A 23,578-nucleotide genomic window follows, 5' to 3' on the forward strand; every position below is an offset into this window, starting at 1 on the left:
GCAGGTTCCCTCTGTTGGGCCTCGGGGAGCAGGAGGACCAGGACAGCACAGAGTTTGCCCTAGCCCAGTGCTCTCTGCACTGCGTGGGGCCAGCACTGGCTTCTAGGGGAAGGGCTGGCAGCGCAGGCTGGGAGTGGAAAGTGGATGCAGAGTGGCTGGGTGACAGGAGCCGCGGTTGGAAGTCAGCAGGCCAGGGCTCAGTCCGACGCCGCTTCAGAAGACATTCCGCGCTCTGTTTCCCCACTCCATAACTGTGCAGTGCTCACATCGTGGGAGGGAGGAGCAATAAGCCAGCACTCACACTGCACTGCCCATGTGCCCCGCACTGCCCTGAGCTCCTTACAAATGAAGCTCCAGGAATGGTAGCAGCAGAGTGTATAAGATCAGACTTCTAGAAGGGTGCAGAGCCAGGACCCAGTCTGACAGTCCACGACCCCTTCTCCGCCAGGACAGGGGACATGTCCGGTGGCGGCTTTTCTGCAGGTTCTTATTTTTAGTAACTTGTGGGGGCTGGAAGCTTCCACTATCGTCCCCTCAGCCTCTGGGGTTGGTTGATGTGTTCCCAGGTGTGATTGGGTGATTTGCGATTCCCATGGTTCGCTCTGCCAGCTTTCCTCCCCACCTCCCAAGCCACAGGTGCTCAGAGACTGAACTCTGCGCTGAGACCTGCCATCAGCCAGGCGAGGATCCGGTTGGAGCCTGTGGGCTCATGTGCCCTGATGTATGCACTGGATGAGCGCATGAGCCTGCCCTGGCTGGCTGTTTCATACAGGGCAATTTGGACATTTGGCACAGGCCTGGCTTGGGAGTCCTGAAGAATACATTACTTTTACATTTTTAAAGGGATTTATTTTATTTATTTGAAAGAGTGACAGGGAGAGAGAGGGAAAGAAAGAAAGAGAGAGGTCTTCCATCCACTGGCTCACTCCCAAAATGGCCTCAACCACTCGGGCTGGACCAGGCTGAAGCCAGGAACCCAGAACCCCATCTTGATCTTCGATGTGGGTGGTAGGAGCCCAGGTACTTGGGTTATCTTTGCTGCTTTTCCCAAGCACATTAGCAGGGAGCTGGATGGGAAGTGGAGCAGCTGGGACTTGAACGAGTGCTCTAATATGGGATGCTGGCAGTGGCTTAACCCAATGTGCCACAATACCAGCCCCCAACTTTTACATTTTTAATTGTGGTAAAATGCACATAACATAAAATGCACAACTTCATTTTAAAAAAGAGATTTATTTATTTATTTGAAAGGCAGAGTTACAGAGAGAGACAGAGAGAGAGAAAGAGAGAGAGAGAGAGGTCTTCCATCCACTGGTTCATTCCCCAGATGGCCACAATGGCTGGAGCTGCACTGATCTGAAGCCAGGAGCCAGGAGCTTCTTTTGGGACTCCCAGGCGGGTGCAAGGGCCCAAGGACTTGGGCCATTTTCTACTGCTTTCCCGGGCCACAACAGAGAGCTGGATTGGAAGTGGAACAGCCAAGACTCGAACCGGCACCCATATGGGTGGGACTTCACCCGCTACACCACAGCGCAGGCCTCAAAATGTGCCTCTTTAAGCGTTTGCAAATGTGCAGTTCAGTGGCACAGAATACATTCACCACCACCCATCCCCAGAACTTCTTCATCCTCCATCCAACGCTCTGTGCTCACAAAACACTGAGCCCTCAACCTGCTCCCACCCCACCCTGCCCCCAGCCCCTGGCAGCCACCATTTTTTCCATCTCTGTAATGCTTACTACTCAATACCTCATATATAAGGCTACTTCTAAAAGTTTATGGAAACGAGAAATAAAAGGTAAGTTTATTTAGGTGCAAAACAATTTGAAATCCATGCATGGCATTTTCATAATACTCATTTTCTATGAACTTTCTTGAAGACCCCTCACACTTTCTCACACTCACCTCTCAGTTGTTCGTGTAGCAAAATCACATTTCACATTACTGGTTTTCCTATTTTGATTTCCAGAAAGGATACAGCCTGCCAGGTACAGAGACCGTGCCCCTTTCAGCAAGTGTCAGGAAGATAGCGCGTGTTGGTGTTGGAGGCAGATCTCTGCAGGGATAACAGAAAGAAATCCATGATCCAGGGAGTGCAGCAAGCAGGCCACAGGATGACAGGAATAGTCTGGCATGACTTACGCACATATGATTAAAATCACATGGGGTACTAACAAATGAATGCAGGGTACTTTCTTGTAAAAATCTATTTATTTATTTGAAAGACAGAGAGACAGATATTCCATTCATCTGCTGGTTCACTCCCCAAAGACCTGCAATAGCAGAAGCTGGGCCAGGCCAAAGCTTGGAGTCAGGAACTCCATCCAGGTCTCCCATGTAACTGGCAGGGACCCAAGTGGCTCACCACTGCCTCCCAGAGTGTGCATTAGCAGGAAGCAGGAATTGGAAACAGAAACAGGACTCAAACCCAGACATTGTGATATGGGATGGGAGTGTCCCAAGCAGTATCTTAACTGCTCTGCCAATGCCTCATCCCACTGGGCACTTTGTGGCAACTGGAACTGGGACTTGGGGCAGAGCTTGACATTTTTCCTATTTTGCTCCCCACCCTTTGATGTTCTTTGAGTTTCTAGTCAAAGCATGTATCACTTTTACAATAAAAACAAATTTTTAAAATAGACATTTTAGGAAAAGAAAGAGGGAATATGCTAGTGATTTATCCCGTGCCTCTAGCTGTTGAGAACCACTCGTGGCTTAGCCGGGTTCCCTGGGTCCGTGTAATGCAGCGTCCTGAGGGCGTGGTCTCAGGAGAAACAGGATTGAGAATGAGGGGAGAAGGACAGAGAAAGGGAAGACTTTGGGATGTGGCGGCCCATGAAGTGCAGTATCCGCCCCATCTCCCCGAGAGCCCTGGAGCACAGGGGGTTGACCAGCCCTGTAACAAGGGGTTGAGCTTTTGCCCTTCTTCCTGCTCCATCCTTACCTACGAGGTAGGGGTGAGGAGGACAGCAAGCAGTGACTCCCATCACCTCCTGGTAGCTAGCCCCAGTCAGCCACAGGTGGGCCCCAGGAACAGGTGCAGGTGGGAGCCATTAACCACCACACCTGCTGCAGGGCTGCAGGGCGGGAGGGGATCTGGGCTACCCCCTTCCCCCATGACTTGGAAATTGAACCAAAACTGGCTTCCTTAGAAACACATTTACAACCTATAAACCGGTTTATGAAATGCATTTTTTTTGGCTATGGAAAAACACAGGCTATGTAATACTTTAGAAGCTGCAATATTCCAATGAAGAAAAAAAAATGAGTTGAAAAGAATCCAGACTGCCAGGATTTTATTGCTGTGAGTCACTGGACGGTTGCTCACGACGGGGACAGGAGGAGCTTCGACCCGGCCAGGCCTTGTGGCACAGGGGCCTTATTTTTTTTCTTGAACGTCATGGACAATGTGTATCTTCTCATTGATCAGCTCCTCCTTTCTGCTTTGGATGTTAAGAAAAATGCAAAGCCCCATTTGAGTCCAGGACTAAGTAACCCAAGGAATAAGGCCAATTAATGCGAGGACCGATGCAGGAGAGTGGATTGTAGGGCCCATGGCTCCCTGCACTGCTTTGACATCTTCGGGCCTCCCAAGAGCCCAGAGGCCCAACCACTGGGGAAGGCTGCCCTCCAGCCCTGGCTGGTCCCTCTGTCGGACTGTACTTCCCTGGTCACCAAACCTAATCGGCTTCATGTCCCTGCCAGCCCTTGCAATTACACAGACAAGCCACTCACACCCTCCTGTGAGGACCCAGGGCCACCACAGCCTCTTGCCACTACAAAGCAGGACTCCGAAGCCCTTCTGGGTCACTCTGACCCTGAGTGCGTGGCAAGCTGTGTCCTCCCCCACGCTGTGAGGACAGGGGACTGCTGTCCCTGTCACCGGTCTGATGGGTCCAGCTGTCTTGCTCTATTTGGGGAGGGGGACTTCTACAGAGGGGTGAGTGGGAGTGACAGAGAAGAGGGATGACACCCGAGTCACAGGTCAGAACATGCTGTGCGTGCAAGCCCTCAGAACACAGAGGGCCCAGTGCCTTTCCTGTGCCTCTGCAGTGAGTTTAACCCTCGGAAGCTGACTGCTGTGGCGAAGCACCCCAGGGAAACCAACAGAGTGGGTCTTCGGAAGACATCCTCCTCCTGAAATGTGTACTAGTGAAAATCCATCTCTAGAAAAGACAGACTTGTTGTCTTCTTTCTATAAACAGAGACATGACCATTAGAATCACTAAGAAGGATTTCCCGTTAACCCATGTTTCTAGCCTCTCCACTATAGACGCATCTATCCAGCCCAGGAGTCTGAGCACAAGGAGTCCCTGGAGCACAATGTGCCTAAAACAGGCCCCTGCTCGTGGCCAGCTTCTGTGTGCAGAGTCCCTCTGGGGTCTCACGGAACCCAAGCCTGGAGGAGTTGCCTCCGCCAGGGTATTCAAGGAAAGGCCTGGGGAAGCAGATTGTAGAAGAGTTTATTTCATCAAGAATGAAAAATGCCCACAAAGAAAGGAAGCACAAGATTCAGTTAGAGCAAAATGAAAGTGGCTGGCCACGTGGCCTCCTCCTTACTGACACAGATGACATTGCCTGATGCCCTCGAAATAACCAAGCCGGGCCTGGCCCGAGACAGCCCAGGCCTGTGTGCATGTGTGTCACGCATGTGCGTGGTCTGGATACATGCCATCTTTCAGAATCAGAATTTCTGGGGGCTGCGACTGTGCACTGGAGAAAAGTCCTAAGGTATTTTCCGATGCCTCCTGAGGTTTCGGCAGCACCGCTGTGGCCAACTCAGTGAAATGGTCCTATTTGTATGGCGTTTGACTGTCACTCCTGTAGATGCAGGCAAAGCGTGGTGTGCAGAATGATGCCCACGTGGAACAAATAAAAGGAAATGACTTCAAAGCACAGCGTATGTTTGCTGCAGTCTCTTCTCAGCTAGGAACAATTGCCTAGCCCTCCCAGCCAGAGGCAGCTGTGTCCTTGAGTTATTGTAGCAGGTGTCTGCATGTTCATCTCTCCCAGAATTCCAATGCCTTCCATCTTCCCCCCAGAGAGGCATGGCTGTCCTCTGGGTCAGCCATGGGTAGACACTCTCCCGCAGGTGCACATGGCCCAGTAACATCAGCACACAGCACTGCTTCAGGCCAGGCCAACACTGGTGGCCCAGGCTTCTCACACTCACCCACCAAAACCCGCCCAGGTGAGAGAGGATTCTACCAAGCGGTCACCTTAAGCAAATGCTGCCCATGTGCTCCCTGATTAAGCCAGGTGGTCCCACCCACAGCTGCAGACTGTAGGCCTGGGGTCCAGAACCTTGCTCTCAAAGTGTGCCTCATCATGCCTATCTCTCCACCCATTAGGAGGCCCCTAATAAATGACCCCTCAAAGCCTGCCGGGGAGTCTGGAAAGCAGGCTGAAGATGTGGCCCTCTGAAATGCTCAGGTCCCCTCTGCAAGTGATGCAGTGTCTTCCAGACTTACTCTGTATTTCTACAGAGAGGGAATCTTTGTTTGTTTAAGATTTACTGGGGATGGGGGTGGAAGTGGGGGAAGCTGGTTTGAGTCCCGGCTGCTCCATGTCCAACCCAGCTAATGTGCCTGGGAAAGCAGTGGAAGATGGCCCAAATACTTAGGACCCTGAAGCCATGTAAGAGACCCAGATGAAACTACTGGCTCCTGGCTCCTGGCTTTGGCCTGGCTCGGCCCCCACTGTTGAGGCCATTTGGGACGTGAACCAGCAGATGGAAGATAGTACTCTTTAACCCTGTGTGTGTGTATGTGTGTGTGTGTGTGTGTGTATATATATATATATATATAACTCTAACTTTCAAATAAATTTATTTATTTACTCCCCAAATGGCCACAATGGCCAGGGCCAGGGCACAGCAAAACCAGGAGCCCGGAACTCCATTCCCATCTCCCACATGGGTGGCAGGGGCCCAAATACTTGGGCCAGCTTCTTAGGCATACTATCAGGGAGCTGGATCAGAAGTGGAGCAGCCAGGAGTCAGACTGGTGCTCTGATATGGGATGCTGGTTCAACCCACTGCACCACAATGCCCGCCCCAGGAGTGCTTCTTACTCCAAGGAAAGTTTGCAATTTATAACTGGTCATCACATCTTCCTTTACATTTTGATGACCAGGAAATGCAAAGCTAAAAGTTCAATCCAGATTTCAGCAATAATTTAGGACCTGGGTCAGCATTGTGGTGCAAGGGATTAAACCACTGGTTCACTCTCCAAGTGGCTGCAATGGCAGAGGCTGGGCCAGGCCGAAGCCAGGAGCCAGGAGCTTCTTCCAGGTCTCCCATGTAAGTGCAGGGGCCCGAGGACTTGGGCCATCTGCTGCTGCTTTCCCAGGCGCATTAGCAGGGAGCTGGATTGGAAGGGGAGCAGCTGGAACTTGAACCGGCACCCATATGGGATACCGGTGCTGCAGGGGGCAGCTTTAACTGTTTTGCCACAAAACCATCCCCAGTTCCACTTCTGATCCAGCTTCCTGCCAATGTGCCTGGGAAAACAGCAGAAGACGCTTCAAGGACTTAGGGTCCCTGCCACCCACATAGGAGTCAGGGATGGAGTACTGAGCCCTTGACTTTAGCCTGACCCAGCTCTGGCCATTGCAGCTATTTGGGGAGTGAACAAGTAGATGGAAGATCTATCTCTGTCTACATCTTTGTCTCTATCTCTGTCTCTACTCTCCCTTTCAAGTAAAATAAATCTTTTTAAAAAATTTAAGACTTGTGACCAATATTCTCCATTGTAATTGGGGGATGAGGTGGTGAACATATGAAAATGAGCACACTCCTTCCACTGTGGGCTGGGAAGCAAGTGTGTCAGTATAGAAAGAAGTAACATATATCAAGAACCTCTGTCCTACCCACCATCGCATTTCCTATAGTTCTGTTTTTAACTGTGTCTTTCTTGACTTCTTCCATCATTTTATCACACCACAGTCTTTAAAGAGCCTTCAAATTTATTGTGACATAAGACATAACGGAAGGAACGAAATTCTTCACCCAAGCTATTGGTGGGAAAGAAATATTCTGCCACTTTTATACCCCATTTGAATAAATCATCCACTACACCAGCATGAAGATTTCTTCTACTCTCCAGGGAAAGCCACACCTTTCAGAAACCAGAACCCCGAAACCCACGACCTGGCTGCTGATGGACCCAAGGCACTGCTAATAGGCATTTTCATGCTCAGGGTTTCTTTACAGTTGAGCAACTATTTAGGACCTGCGCCCACTGTAGTCCCCTGCACCTTCGTGAAACCCCAGCGCGTGTGCCAGGCCCCGCGCCCACGCCTCCAGCGTGCTTCCTTCAGGGTCACTCCAGGCTCTGAGTGAACTAGCGACCCGGGGAGCAAGCAGGCGACAGCAGAGGCGCTGTCACCCCGGCGGCAGCGCGCACGGGCTGGGGTGAGGAGTGCGGGGCAAAGGGGCGCTGGCACCCACTTTCCTGACTGCGTTGATGGACCTGTGTCCAGAATGAGACTCAGAAGTGGCTCTGGCGGCTGACCACTGCTCTTGCTTGTGTCCAAACCCTGGCCAAGCAGCTGGGGGCAGTGGACGAGTCACTCCCTCCCCGGAACACTGCCCGCCTCAGGGTCTGAACCTCCAGATTCTCTCCGGGCCCCATTACGGAGCGGTGACGCAGGGAACAATGAGGATGGAATCGGACACCACCAACGAGGCAGCGCCCGCAAGCTGCACACCTGCTGGGGCTGCTTCCACCGCTCCAGCCAAAGCTGCGAAGACACCGCGCCGAGGGCACGGCAAAGGCTGTTCCCCAGATGCCCAGCAGAGGGCGCACCAGGCACCGTCTCACCCGGCGGGAAACCCGGACTTCGCGGGACTCCAGGGAGCAGATGTCTGGGGAGTGCTTCTGCACTCTAACGGGAACTTCCCGAGGGACTCCCGGGTCCTTTTCTATCACAGCTAGGAAGGGGAGTGAGTCTCACGGCCTGAACGGCCACGTCTAATAAGGGTGGTGCCTCCTGTTGATAGCCATAGAGAGTTGCTGATTTGGTTGCAAAGCCCCCGCATCCCCACCGCTCAACCCCAACAACGCAAAGGCGCTCAGCACCCGCTAAATTTTGAGTGGCGGGGCTTGCAGGTGAGATGGAAGCAGAGTTGTGCGGGTGCCACCTCCACCTGGGCACTGCCTCTGGAAACGCTCATGGCAGTGCCTCCCTCTCAAAGTCAAGCCAGGGGCCTCCCCCTGGGACGGCTCCCCCACAGGCGCTGACCCCTGCCCTGGGACCGCTGCTCGGCACCGAGGGGGATGTCAGCCGTGGTCCTACACATCCAGAGCAGAACCCGTCGCTCAGTGGAGGAGCTACATTTGAGTGAAGAAACCAAAACCCACCTGCAGGGATGGCTGCTCAATCCGGGCAGCTGGCAAGAAGCATAGAAAACTGTGCCTTGACACAGCCGTCCACACATCACACAGACGGACACAGATAACCAGGAGGAGAAACAGGCTGAGGGCCACAGGCTTTGCAGTGGAGGCACAGAGAGCGTGCAGCTGTCGCCCACGGGGGACTCGACTTCCCTGACCTGGGCTGTCCTCGGGGTGTCCCCTCCCATCAGATCCAACTCTTCTGATCCAGGGTCGGGAGACTTTTCCCCTTAATTCTCAGGAAAGACAGCTTGATTCATTCAAAGAGCAGCTTTCTCCCTTTAATAACCAAAACTACGATAGCAAGGAAGTCATGCCTTGTTTGAAAATCTGTGCTTTTTTTAGAAAAGAAAATTTTATATTATTTAACTGAAAGAGTTACAGAGAGATGTTTAAGCTGTTCCATCTGTTGGTTCACTCCCCAAATGGCCGCAACAGGCAAGGTTGGGCCAGGCCGAAGCCAGAAGCCAGGAACTTCTTCCAGGTCTTCCATGTGGGTGCAGGGGCCCAAGGACTTCTGCCATCCTTGGCTGATTTCCCAGGTGCATTAGCAGAGAGCTGGATTGGAAGAGGAGCAGCTAGGACTCCAACCAGCTCCCATATAGATGCTGGCATTTCAGGAAGTGGTTTAACCTGTTACACCACAACTCCAGCTCCAAATCTGTGCTCTTTCTATAACTTATGGGACCTGTAGCTGAAAGACCACAGCAGCAACACCACCAACAGCCTTGCTCTTGTCACAGTCACTGAAATTGCACTGGGACTTGAAGGGTCTCCCACTCTCTCTGTGCCTCTCTCACCTCATCTCCCAAGAAAATCCCTTTGAAAATTTCCACGAGCACAAAATTCTCAGTCTGAGAAGAACAAGTCTTTTCCCACGTAAGCAAGAATTTTTTTAAAAAAATATTTATTTATTTGAAAGACAGAGAGAAGGAAAGACAAGAGAGAAAGGTCTTCCATCTGCTGGTTCACTCTCCAAATGGCCACAATGGACAGAGCTCAGACAATCTGAATCCAGGAGCCACGAGCTTGATCTGGATCTCCCACATGGGTGCAGGAGCCCAAGCACTTGGGCCATCTTCTACTGCTTTCTCAGGCCATAACAGGGAGCTGGATTGGAAGTGGAGCAGCCAGGACTCGAACTGGCACCCATATGGCAGCTTTACCCACTACACCACAGCACCAGCCCTGGCAAGAGTTTCTTGAATCTGCTAAGAAATTCAGTGCATTTTTTGTTGTTTCTGAAATGCCTGCATCAAGTCCCCCTCCTGAAACTGTGTGTGTGTGTGCACGCGCATGCAAATGTTTGCACACATGTGTGCATGTGTCTGCATGTGCTTGTGTGTATGTGTGTGCATGTGTGTAGTTGTCACTCTTCTTTGGCAGCAAGCCTCCACTGAGAACACACGTGGACACGGGCACTGCACAGCATGAGTGAGGCTGGCACTGTGTGATGGAGCCCCAGAACACCTGCCCTACCCTGAAGAAGCACAGGGCTTTATCACAGTAATCCTGCAGCAGCTGGAAAGGCGGGGTGAAATCAGGTAGGGACACAGAGAAGACCGAGTGGTCACCCAGGGCGAACCAGAGGCAGAGGCAGAGACTAAGGCTCATGGAGGAGCTGTGCATGCATTCCACCTCCAGGGATATTCGTCGTCGTCATCGTCATCATCCGCGACCAGGGAGGGCCTGGGACCGGAGGTGCTTCACCAGAGTGGTGCAGCAGCAGAGACACCTGGGTGGGGGCAGGGAGTGAGCGCGCAGCACAGCAGCCAGAGGAGAAGGGATGGAAGGCAGGAGAGAGAGGATGAGGGAGAGGAGAGGAATGATGAAAAGTGCACACACTGGAGTTAGAAACGCCACCAAGGAGTGAAGCTTCGTTTAGGAGATTTAGAACTAGAACTGGCAAGAATGCAGCAGTGAGCACCGGCAGTGGAGTTTCCCCTTGGGGCATGCACGCTGGCTTGGGCAGGCAGTTACTAGAATGTTCTCATCCTTGCGGCCAGGCTTGGACCGGCCCTCCCTGCTGTGGCCCTAGTGCATCTGAACCCACACAAGGCGACGTTACAATGGTGCCTGGCTGATTGCAGGCGCTCAGCTGGCCCCTGTGCCTCATCAGGCTCCCGCAGCAAATCACCTCTCAGGCCCAGTCACTCCAGCGACCACCAAGGCCCCTCCTCTGTGCCTCCCACCCCCAGCCCCAGGCCACTCCTCTCTGCATGTGGGCATCTCGCACCCCTGTCTCAGCATCTGCAGCTCCCGAGTGGGGCTGTGGCATGACAGTGTCCTCCCTCTTGTTGTGGCTTGCCTTTCAAGCCAGGGGCACAAACCCTTGGCTTTGAGCAATGCTCATGGAGGACAAAGACCACCTCAGCGCCTGGCACACAGACCCAACTCCAGCCTGACACCTCCTTGGAATTCTGCTCCCAAGGCAGGAGTTGGGTGTGGCAGTTAAGTTACCACTTGGGATGCCCACACCCGCTGTTGGAGGGCCTGCTCTCGGATTTCTGCTCTCTTTGGATTACACAAAGGACCAGCATTGCCACCATCCCCACTGGTTCACGCCCCAAATGGCTGCAATGGCCAGAGCTGAACTGATCCAAAGCCAGGAGCCAGGAGCTTCTTCTGGGTCTCCCACATGGGTGCAGGGACCCAAGCACTTGGGCCATCCTCCACTGCTTTCCCAGGCCATGGCAGAGAACTGGATTGGTAGAGGAGCAGCAGGGTCTCAAACCGGCACCCATATGAGATGCTGGCACTGCAGGCGGCAGCTTTACCTGCTATGCCACAGTTCTGGCTCCCCAGATTTTTTTAAAGATTTATTTATTTGAAAGGCAGAGGCACAGTGGGGGGTCTTCCATCCATTGGTTCACTCCCAAATGGCTGCAATGGCCAGAGCTGAACTGATCCAAAGCCAGGAACCAGGAGCTTCCTCTGCATCTCCCACATGGGTGCAGGAACCCAAGCACTTGGACCATCCTCCACTGCTTTCCTAGGCATAGCAGAGAGCTGGATCAGAAGTGGAGCAGCCAGGACTCAAATCAGCACCCATATGGGACATCAGTGCCACAGGCAGAGGCTTAGCCCACTACACCACAGCACTGGCCCCCAAATATTTTAAAATAAATATAAAAAGAGCTCCCTGGACTTTGCCAAGTGTCTTGTTTGGGTAAACTGTATGTTTGTGTAAATTGCACGTTCAACTTATCCAAACACACTTATATGGAAGTGTCACATAACACTTAACCTCCAAGGCAAGCTAATGTTTTCTAGTTTTTAAAAACCAGGTCACACCCTACCAAATTCACTTCCTGGTCTTTTAATGGGTTCCTTTTGGTAATTCTAGGCAATGTCACCTCACTTCTGTTCAGGTTTCTCTTTGACAAAATGCAATAGTGTGATGCTGTTGGATGCGTTTCACAAAGGGGGCTGGGGCGGCACGAGCCATGCTCTGAGCGAGCTGAACACAAGGCGATATAATCACCAGTAAACTTCTGCCTTTGGGACTCCATCACCCTGTTTGCAGCTGTTCTGATAATTATGAACTCACTGTGTTTTTACTTCACTCTGATGAGCATAAAAATTTAATTTGGCTTCCAAAAGGAAAAAAAAAATCATTGTTGTTTATTAGGGGTCTTATTTGTTCATTAAAATAAATTACCTTTGGGTTCTGGGCCAACTTTCTGAAAGGAAAAGTTTTCTGTTATTAAGAACAGACTGGGGCCAGTGCTGAGGCACAGTAGATTAAGTCTCCACCTGCAGCACTGGCATCCCATATGGCATCCCACTATTAGCAAGAGTCATTGACAAATGGAGCTTGACTTGACTTAAGTGTTGAAATTTAACTGAAATGTGATCCCTGTTAAAAATAAGAGTGGGGCTAAGAGAGGGAAGAGATGTATAATTTGGGACATGCTCAAGCTGATTTGCCCCAAATGGTAGAGTTAGAAACATACCAGGGGATTCCAATTCAATCCCATCAAGGTGGCATGTACCAATGCCATCTCACTATTCCAAGTGATCAATTTCAGTTCACAATTGATCATAATGAAAGGACTAAGAGTCAAAGGGAGCACATAAACAAGTCTAGTACCTGCTAACACTAACCAATAGAATAAATAAAGGGGAGAGTGATCCAACATGGGAAGTGAGATACTCAGCAGACTCATAGAATGGCAGATGTCCTAAATAGCACTCTGGCCTCAGAATCAGCCCTAAAGGCATTCGGATCTGGCTGAAAAGCCCATGAGAGTATTTCAGGCATGGAAAGCCAAGACACTCTGGCAAAAGATCTCTGTGAGTGAGATCCCAGTGGAAAGAACAGGTCATCAAAGTAGGAGGTACCTTTCTCTGAAGGGAGGAGAGAACCTCCACTTTGACTATGACCTTGTCTAAACAAGATAAGAGTCGGAGAACTCAGAGGGCTTCCATAGCCTTGGAAACTCATGACTGGAGCATAGGGAGATTACTGATGCCATAGACAGGAGTGTCAATTGGTAAAGTCAACAACAGGAGTCACTGTGCACTTACTCCTCATGTAGGATCTCTGTTCTTAATGTGCTGTGCATTGAGATTTAATGCTATAACGAGTACTCAAACAATATATTTCACTTTGTGTTTCTATGGGGGTGCAAACTGTTGAAATCTTTACTTAATGCATACTAAACTGATCTTCTGTAAAAAAAAAAAAGGAGAAATTATCAATTCTCAACTTGACTCTCACTGGGATTAAACATGACAATAGGTCTGATCTGATTTCATCATCATTTAAAAAAATCATCTATTATTTTTCACTTTATGTTTCTGTGTGGGAGCAAACTGTTGAAATCCTTACTTAATGTATACTAAGCTGATCTTCTGTATATTAAGATAATTGAAAATGAATCTTGATGTGAATGGAAGGGGAGAGGGAGTGGGAAAGGGGAGGGTTGTGGGTGGGAGGGACGGTATGGGGGGGAAGCCATTGTAATCCATAAGTCGTACTTTGGAAATTTATATTAATTAAATAAAAGTTAAAAAAAAATGGAGCTTGACTCAAGGTACTTTAGCAGGTGCAACATTTCTGTGGGCCAGGGGTTTTGGAAACTTAATTGCATGATATCCATGCCCCTTGATATCTTCTCTTCATTGCTTTTCCCTTTTTTTTTTTTTTAGATTTTAAGGTAGAGTTACGGACAGCCCCCCCCCCCCAATCTTCTGTCCACTGGCTCACTCTACAAATGGCTTCAGCAGCCAGAGCTGGGCTGATCTGAAGCCAGGAGCCAGGAGCCAGGAGCTTCTTCTGGGTCTCCCACATGGGTCCAGGGGCCCAAACACTTTGGCATCTTTTACTGCTTTCCCAGGCCATAGCAGAGAGCTGGATGGAAAGAGGAGCAGTTGGGACACGAACTGGCACCCATATGGGGTGCCGCCAGTGCCACAGGCAGAGGCTTAGCCCACTATGCCACAGCGCTGCCCCTCCTTTTCCTGTTTAAACAGATGTCAACCCTCTGGAGCAAGTCAGCTCACCATAGTGACACAAGCTTGAGAGTCTCAGAGCAGCACTCCGTGCCCCAGACATCGGAGTTTAATGGTTGACTGACCACTGCAGTCAATTAATTCCATGTTAGCTATTTGAGAGCTAGGACATATAGTTAAAAACAGAAATACAAGCACTAAATCAAACATACTGTAGCCAAATGCACTCTCTTGCCTTAAATGGGAACTTGTTTTAAAAAAAAAAAAAAAAAACACAGAGAAAGGCCGTGATTCCACTAGCTGAATTCAGTGGTAAAACTGACAGTTGGTGACTCCCCTGCATCGACTCTTGTTAGATCAAAGCCACAGCTTAGCACATTGAACTTGAAAGCAGGAAGAAAGCTGTTGCAAAGATGCACAGCCCTGGGTGAATGCCTCATCATCTGGAAAAACCCGTCTCTGAAGCCAGCCTTGTCACTTCAATAACCTCAGTTAGGATTGCCTCTTGTGAGTAGCCAGCCATTAGCAGATGCGTCTCACTGTCCCAATAAGTTAAATTTCTACAAGAACTACAGACAACAGATTATATCCTTTACCTTTAAGGTACCGACGATCTTGCCCACTAGCAGAATCAAAGGAATGAGGGACTGGATGAGACAGTCCCCCAAAAACTTCATCCCTCCAAAAACTTCATCCCTCCAAAAACTTCATCCCTCCAAAAGGCAATCAGAAAGGGACTGAGAGAAACACCTTGAGAGGCACACAGTGCAATTGTGACAATAGGCTACTTCCCTGCAAAAGCCAGCACGCCAGTCACAAGAAACCACAAACTGATCCCTGCAGGTGGAACCTGCGCAGCTTGGCTGGCCCCTGGCCCTCACGTTGCTCAGTGATTGGCTAGGTGGAGGCCACCCTCTCAGTGGAATGGTGGAACAGACCACCAGACAGGGCGGGGCCCCACATCACTGCACCTCTGGCCTGGTATGGCCCTGGGTGGGACTCTGCTTTTGTGAAGAGCCAATGTTTGACACTACAGGATTCATTTTACAAAAGAATTCAAAGAATCCCTTGACATATCTAGTTTCCTTGGTATACTTAAATTTTTTTTATTTATTTTTTTGACAGGCAGAGTTAGAGAGAGACAGAGAGAAAGGTCTTCCTTTTTCTGTTGGTTCACCCCCCAAATGGTCGCTACGTCCGGTGTGCTGTGGCCGACGCGCTGCACCGATCCGAAGCCAGGAGCCAGGTGCTTCCTCCCGGTCTCCCACGCGGGTGCAGGGCCCAAGCATTTGGGCCATCCTCCACTGCACTCCCGGGGCCACAGCAGAGAGCTGGACTGGAAGAGGGGCAACCAGGACAGACTCTGGCGCCCTGATCGGGACTAGAACCCGGTGTGCCGGCGCCGCAGGCAAAGGATTAGCCTAGTGAGCCGCAGTGCTGGCCAGTATACTTAAATTGAGATTCTACTTATGGGTCATGTCCCCACCAAAATACACCCACTGTGTGAAATGAGGCTCTCGTGTGTCTGCTTTCAGGGCCCAGGTGGCAGCGAGGCGCTGGGGAGAGCTCGCCCTCTTGCACAGTGAGCCCTCTGCTGTGTCGGCCAACGTCACCACACTGTCACTACTGGCCATTTCACCCACTGGACCCCAAGCCAGGAAACGTGTGCTCACTGGAACCCCCAGCAGCTAGATACAAATCTCTACTGAACCACCGGCCTGACTCCCAGCTTTCTTATGCTCACCCCCGCTCCCCGCCCCCGAAGCGATGCCTTCTCTACTTTCCTCACTTCTCGATTTCCTGACTTCTCACTAATTAATGCTATCATTGTCTCTATTTAGGACACAAGGGAGAAGCACCTGTCTCCTTCAACCACTGATATGGTCCAACAGCCAGGCTCCAGGTGGGTACTAACCCACTTCCTTGTGTGGAGACCTTGTCTCATCACCCATGTCCCCGACAACGCCCAGACCCTGGAAGGTAGGCAGGACTGGGACTAGTTCTACCTAGGAGGTAATTTTGAAGTCAATGCATTTAAAAACTGATGCCTGATCCTTGGTTTTCTTCCCCTGCTTCGACCCCCTACAAACCATGCATGGAGATGGCCAGCCGACAAGGTAAAGCAGCTCCCGGTGTGTTAAGTTGTCGCGATGCCTGGACGAGTCCCCTGGAGCCCTGGAGAAGCCCCTGATCCATGATGGAATAAAGCCTCATAGAGTGACACTACTGAGCATCAGGGTTAGTCTGTCGCTGCAGCACAGTTAGGTTACCCTACCTGATAGATTTGTCAACCTGGGCCAAGACAGGCAATCCTCGCTGTAGAATCAAAGTCCCCTGTTTAAATGACACTTAAATGACATTCTAGTTTTGACTTGACATTGCAATTCCCATGAATGCCATTGAAACTTATACAGCGGAAGTAAACCACATTCCAATGACACAATACACACAGCCATAAATCCAGGGCCCCAAACAGAGGATCCCCCTCCATCCAATCACCAGCTCTGGGGGCTTGTCCCGCTAGCGAGCTGAGATCTCGCTGACTTTGGTATTAGATGGGGAGCTTTGCAAGGCTCAACACAACCTTTACACACAAGGACCTTTAAGCATTTAGTGCCAGATTGGTAGGGTATGCGCTGCCTCTCGATTGAAAACCCAGCTGGGAAATGAGCATTGAGTAATGACTTAGATATCTGCTCATCGCCAACGAAGAAAAACAGCTGCTGTTCCCACAGAGGTGATCAGAGCGCAGATGGCTTCCACAGAGCCCAAGAAATTCCGGGCTTGCATTCTGTTGGTGGCTGTCACAGGTACGGCTTTTGGCTCTGGCACCCTGCCCAGTGCCATTGGTAACAACTACCAGATGTAGCGAGGTGGTTTTGTTTTTGTTTTGCCATCTTTGTGGGATATATATATATATATTTACAATTTTTATTGTGATGAACGAGCTAAGGAATTTTCCACAGTAACCACCTTTAGGTGTGCAATTCAGTGGTATTAATTGCATTCAACATCCTGTGCGACCATTTCCAACATTTTTTTAATCACCCCCAAAACACATTCTGTAACCTATTAGCAATGGCTCCCCAGTACCCCTTTTCTACAGTGGCTGTAGTGGTTTGAATATAAAGTCATTGAGAACTGGCCTTGACGTGTCTTGTTTCACTTAGGCAGTCTTGCTGGTGAATGAGCTGTTCAAGTTCAGATGCCAGATAACAAGGCACAGGGTCCGAATGCTTAAATTCTCTTGCTCTATGGAACTGGTATTAACCACTCTCTTAGGGAGCCTCCAGGTTCCTAAGCAGGGCACACCTAACGTCTTATACTCTTTTGGGAAGGGCGGAGCCATCTAACAGGTGCTCACTGTTGGAATCCTGACAGCTTCAGGGCCAGCAAGGTGCTCAGAGCTGTTTGCCCTGGCACTAAATGGCCCCAGGCTACACGGCTGTCACAGTTCCGGACAAGCTTCAGGATCTGGTTTTGTCCTTTTACCTATTTCCTGCAGAGTGTCAGCTCTCACATCTTCCAGGGCTAAGGGTACCATTTCTTAGTTCTCACTGTTAGTAGTGCTGCTTTTTTTTTTTTTTTTTTGAGATGCAATTTCACATAACATAAAATTAACCATTTCAAAGTGAAGTCCAGTGGCATGCAATGTTTCCAGAATGTTGTGCAACCACCGCCTCCCTCTAGTTCCAGAACACCTTTGACACCTATTAAGCAATTAGAGTACTGGTTCTTGTTTGGTTGGAGTTTGTTCGTTCGTCCTTTCTTTCTGTCTCTCTTTATTGCAACAACTCCCATGCCCTTTTCATTTCTGCTCCAATGTGCTGTGAGCTTGGAACCTAGAACACCAGCCTTGCTCGGCCTCCAGATAAATACAGGTAGCCAGATCCTGTACCCAGAGCTCAGGGCTCCCAGGAGCTGTGAGGCTAATTTCACTGATGGGTGACAACTGAGTAGCTGGGGCTACTCCAGGATTTCACCCTCTGCTCCGCTCCCTGCCACCTCCACTGTACTTAATACTTTTGGATTATGAAGTTGCTCAATATATGGGATTTAAGGAAGTATTTATTCGTTGAGCAGAAAAAACCATATGGCACCCCAACCCATGATCCCAGCATGAGATGCACTTTTCACATCACTCACAGCAGACAGGATGAACCACCCAGGATGAAGCCATCTCGCGCCCAGCAGTTCACCTGCGAAGGCCATGGACAGCGGCAGGACCAAGGAAGTGAAGAGCGCAGAAGTGAAGCAGGCTGCAAGGAGAGGAAGGGCGGGTGCTGGGTTAGCAACACGCAGCCCCTTTCACTTCCTTCTTGCTGCAGTTCTCGTCTGCACCCTGGGAAAGCTGCCCTTCTCTCCAGTCTCCACTTACCAGATGGGAGGAGAAGGTCGCTGCTTGCCTGGGACTTGCATGTGGCAGGTGCAAGCCAAGACTTGCATTTCTGGGAGAGCTAAATGCATCTATGATCGCGCCACCCGCGCTAAGGCCCAGGTTTCCTGCACGACCTCTCCAAGTCTTTTCTTAAAGAAGAGCAGTTCATAAAATCCTGCTCTGCCCGAGCCAGGATGCCAGAAGCCGCTGGCACTCACCAAGTGCTCCCTGGGAGACTCTACCCGGGGCAGATGGTTCTTCTCTTTCCTGGATGAAAGTCAATGACAATTCACTTCATTGCTTAGAAAAATTGGCTTCACGAAGTCTCTTCCCCATCCCATTTATCTGGTTATGTATTCCCAAGCTTGGGATACAAAGTGGTGCTATGGTTGGGATCTGGTTGGGTGTATCCAACCGCTGGAAGGTAGGAGCCCCAGTGAGGTGACATTGGGGGGTGGTGGGAGCTTTAAGAGGTGGGACCTGATGGGAGCCAATTGGGTCATTGGGGCACAACTCTCAACACTGCCCTTTCTACCCTCCACTGTGCTGTGACGATGCAGCCCAGGGGGCCCTCACTGGAGGCTGATGGTAGAGCCACACCATCTGGAACTTCCAGCTTCCGAAACTGTGAGCCACCCAGCTGTGTTTGTAGCAACACAAAATAGACTAATCCAGATCATCACCCCAAACCGCTTCCTGCTGCACAGTGCCATGGAGCTCTGCACTGACTTGGAGTTCTTCTTCCTGTTCATGCCACCACTTCACCCTTTAAACATCGTGTTTCGTCCACGAAGCCTGACGGGACAGTGCCACCTGTGTGGGAGCAGGAGGGCATGAGTACATTTCCAGGGTCAGAGCTGTTCTTGCTGCCACATTCACATAGCATGTTGGTGAATTCTAGTGGGCCTGTGGCAGGTGGGTGTGCAGCAAAAACTCAAAGTGAATACAAGGCAAGCAACAGGGGTACAGACAGCCTTGAGAGGTGCCACGTTTCCAGAATGTGCTTCATATGCACACAGGGGGTATTGGCCTTCCCAGAAACACGAACAATCAAGGAACCTTCCTGTCTCCTTTTTGACTCATGTTGCTGCCCGGTATGAATCAGCCGCCTACCCTGAAAATGATGACAGAGAAGGAAAGGGAAGACAGGGCAGCCCACAGCTCCTCTCCCTTTCAGGCCTTCCCTACCCATCAGCCAGCAGGAGGAAGCCAGCAGGTGGAAGGTGCTCATAGCAAGACGTGAATGGAAAGTTACCGGCTGGTGCGGCGGCTCAATAGGCTCATCCTCTGCCGTGCGGCACCGGGACACCGGGTTCTAGTCCCGGTCGGGGCACCGGATTCTGTCCCGGTTGCCCCTCTTCCAGGCCAGCTCTCTGCTGTGGCCAGGGGGTGCAGTGGAGGATGGCCCAAGTGCTTGGGCCCTGCACCCCATGGGAGACCAGGAGAAGCACCTGGCTCCTGGCTTCGGATCAGTGTGGTGTGCCGGCCGCAGCGCACCAGCCGTGGCGGCCATTGGAGGGTGAACCAACGGCAAAGGAAGACCTTTCTCTCTGTTTCTCTCTCTCTCACTGTCCACTCTGCCTGTCAAAAAAAAAAAAAAAGTTATCAGTGTTAACACTGTGCAGTGTTCTCCCAGTTCTGGTAAAAATGGAATACACATGAGTATCAGCTCTCAAACACAACTGTGCTATTCAGGCGATTGCACAAGTGAATGGATTGCTCTTGTGGTTGCATTTCTTAAAAAATGCATTCATTTTCATTTTTTATTTGAAACGCAGAGAGAGAGAGAGATATATCTTCTATCTCCTTATTCACTCCCAAAATGCCCACAGCAGCAGACGGTGGCACCAGGCTATAGGTGTGAACTTACGGAGCAGCTCCCAGAGGAGGCACCTGCCATCCAAACCTCCCACTGCAGGGGGGGCAGAATGTGCCAGGCCAAACTGCTTGTTGCCATAGGATTAGTTTGTGTATGTGTGTGTGTGTGTGTGTGTGTGTGTTTGTTTAAAGATAGTTTTCTTCATTTCAAAGGCAGAGTGACTGAGAGAGAGGCAGAGACATTCACTGGTTCACTGGTTCATTCTCCAAATGACCACAACAGATGGGGTTGGGCCAGGCTGAAGCCAGGAGCCAGGAACTCCATCCGGGTCTCCCACATGGATGGCAGGGTCCCAAGTATTCGGGCCCTCTTCCACTGCCTTCCTAGGGGCATTAGCAGGGAGCTGGTTGGGAAACACCGCTGCCAGGACTCAACCTGGCACTTGGCTATGGGATGCCTATGGTGCAAGAACCAGCGTAAGCCACTGGGCCCCAACACCAGCCTGGGCATAAGGATTATTTTGAGCTAAAAGCACCCGATAAGCAGCAGGGCACTCTGCTCTCCCTTTCTTCGTCCTGAAAGCAGGAGATAAAACCTTCCCAGGGAAGATGCTGTCCTTGCTCGATGGAAAGTAACATTCTTATCATCCAGGGGGGCAGGACACTGAGACCAAGATAATTCTGTACAATCTGACCTTGTCAAAAGTCTTATCTTGCCTTATCCTCCCACACAGCTGGGTTCCTTTTCTCTTTGTTCGGCCTCCTAGAGAGACAGGCCTTGCCACTCCCCTAGGTCTTCCTTCCATGTGAAGGCTCCTCTGTCACATAAATCAAACTTGGATGAAATCAACTTATTGGCTTTTCCCCTATTAATCCCTGTTATGTCAGTTTACTGCAGGGGCCTGCCCAAGAAACCCTAAGAGAGTTGAGGCAAAAATTTGCCTCTTCCACCTTACTTTTTTTTGTTGTTGTAAGATTTATTTATTGTATTTGGAAGGTAGAGTTACAGAGAGAGAGAGAGAGAGAGAGATCCTCCATCCACTTGTTCACTCCCCAAATGGCCGCAACAGACAGAGCTGAACTGATCCAAAACCAGGAGCCTGGAGCTTCTGGGTTTCCCATGTGGGTGCAGGGGCCCAAGGACTTGGGCCACCCTCTGCTGCCTTCCCAGGCAAATTAGCAAGGAGCTGGATTGGGGTGGAGCAGCTGGGACTCGAACTGGTGTTCATTCGGGATGCTGGCCCTCTACACTACTTCTGAGCAGGGCTGAGAGAGAGGCCCCAGGCTAGAACCTTTCTTATGGCCACCAAGAAGAGAGCAGGAACACTCACACCTGGACCCGCATGGAAGGGGGAGGAGGCTAGAGTGGTACAGGTGGGACTGCAGCACAGGGGAGGCTCCAGAGAGGGGTAGGGAGCCCAGTTCCTCTTTGCTTGCTACCTCCCTGCACATCAGAGCCAGCCCACCTGTGTTCACACCTGCCGCCTCTCCTCATTTTCCTGTGGTGGGAACTGCAGGACTGTTAACCCCTGAGGTTGCCATGTCCTCATTTCAAGCACGGACCTAATTCTAGAACTCTCCTAACAGACCTGCTGAAGTGTCACCATCCACACAAGGCACCAAGCAAAGGGCCTGCCCCATGGTAAGCACTAGATAAATATCAGCCATTAGCACCATCACCACTGTTATTCTCCCTTCATGATGGAAGGAAGCTGGGACTTCCCTTTAGTTCAGCTCCTACTTATAGATCCGATGGAGAGCCGATCCCATGGACTCTGAATGAGCTGAGTGAGGCCAAGGTGGACACGACCTCAATCCCTGGCCCTGTCCTCAGGCCAGGCTTCAATAGAGTCAGCCTTTGGGGCCATCACTGTTGCCGGCCAAGCCTCGGAGCCATGATTCTCAGACTCTCAGTGGTCACTGTAAACCCAACAAATCAGAGTCACTACAAACAGTTCCTGGGAGCCTGCGTCTTCAAGCAGCCCCCAATGACTGTTGAGTGCCTTTCTGTAGGTCGGGTTCGAGAATCTTTGGTGGGGCCCTTCCTGGAGCCTCTTTGCTCAGGCAGCGTGAGCCAGCGACGCTGGCCCGGGCAGTAGGATCTCATTGACTGGAGGTCACGAGCGATTAACAGCACAGGGCTTCTCTACCACCGGGTCCTAATGAGAATGCCCAAGCCACAGTCGGGGATGTAGGTCCTCATCTCTCCCTGCCCCCCAGGGACCTGGGTACCAAATCCTCAACCGTCAGATCTCCCTGAGCTTCCTGGTGATGTCGCTGTTGCCAGGACAGCCATGTGACAGCAGTGCCCACAATGGTGCAAACACCACTGTGCATCAGGTGTGTGAAGCACCCATTCCAGTGCGGCTCTGCGTGCCACATTCTGATCCGGACAAAACCACGTATGGGGTCCTCACCAGTGCAAGGCAAAGCCAGAGCTGCCCCCGAACCTCCAAAACTGTGCGCTGAATAAATCCTTTTCCTTATAAAGTACCAACATAGCCACGAAAAATGGACCAATCCACTGCAACCTTGAGACAGTCCCACGGAACAGCTCTTTGTGGGCAACAAGTAGCACCAGCGGCTGGCCCTGTCCAGGGAGCAGGAGAGAGGTGGCTGCACCACTCAGCCCCTCTCTTCCTTCCTAACTCACCTGTCCCACAAACAGCTGAAAATCTCAGCCCTTTAGAAAGTCAAGAAGGAGGGCAGAGGAGACGGTTTTGGAAATCTTGTCACTGCGTAAAAAACACAGCCAACCAGGGCGACGGTGTTCTTGCTTCAGGCTGGAGCTGTGGGGTGAAAATCAGTACTGTTCCATACTGATCCAGTGCTAACGATGAGCAAAGCTTAGACACCTCTGCATACAGGCTGGCTGTAGATTCCTGACCAAATCAGCTGGGAATGCTAGATATAGAAGGGTTTTTCAGACACAGTGCCATTGAAGTCTTGGAGCATTTTGGGGGTGGGGCTGCCCACTCTTTGCAGGATGCCTCACAGCAACTCTAGTCTCTATTACCCACAGCCCCCACCACAGTCGTGAGGAGCCCCCACCCCAGTCGTGAGAATTACAAATGTTTCTGCGCATCGTCTGCTAGGTGACAAATCCCTCCTTGTTGAGGATGGCTGAGAGACACCTTGTGTTGAACATTCAGAGTGTGCAGGGAATGTCCCTGGTGGTTATGAGGGACTCATTCCCGCTGTGCCCTCACTTTTCACCTTCTAGGAAAGGAAGTAACAGGTGCTGTTGGCACCAATGTTCCTCTGACCCATGCAGAAGCAAGCAGGAGACAGATAGCCTCACACATGATGACTTCTTCTTCTCCTTCTTTTTTTTTTTTTTAATTTTTTTTGACAGGCAGAGTGGACAGTGAGAGAGAGAGAGAGAGAGAGAGAGAGAGAAAGGTCTTCCTTTGGCTGATGATTCACCCTCCAATGGCCCCCACAGCCAGTGCTGTGGCCGGTGCATCGCGCTGATCCAAAGCCAAGAGCCAGGTGCTTCTCCTGGTCTCCCGTGGGGTGCAGGGCCCAAG

General features: G+C 50.9%; 1 protein-coding gene across 4 annotated transcripts in view; it reads left to right on the forward strand.

Moving 5' to 3' along the window:
* Nucleotides 1–23,578, forward strand: part of CCDC70 (coiled-coil domain containing 70) — a 46,397-nt gene that overhangs the window by 1,716 nt on the left and 21,103 nt on the right. The window contains exons 2-3 of one of the 4 annotated variants that reach the window (XR_011378808.1): nucleotides 15,694–15,832; nucleotides 15,954–16,624. The gene's annotated coding sequence lies outside the window, so the exon portion shown is untranslated. Of the gene's footprint in view, nucleotides 1–1,968; nucleotides 2,182–15,693; nucleotides 15,833–15,953; nucleotides 16,625–23,578 lie in introns of those variants that run through there. The other 3 variants (XR_011378809.1, XR_011378807.1, XM_017350324.3) reach the window with 3 other exon arrangements.

The sequence above is a fragment of the Oryctolagus cuniculus genome, chromosome 9 (genome assembly GCF_964237555.1).
Source record: "Oryctolagus cuniculus chromosome 9, mOryCun1.1, whole genome shotgun sequence".
Lineage (NCBI taxonomy): Eukaryota > Metazoa > Chordata > Mammalia > Lagomorpha > Leporidae > Oryctolagus > Oryctolagus cuniculus.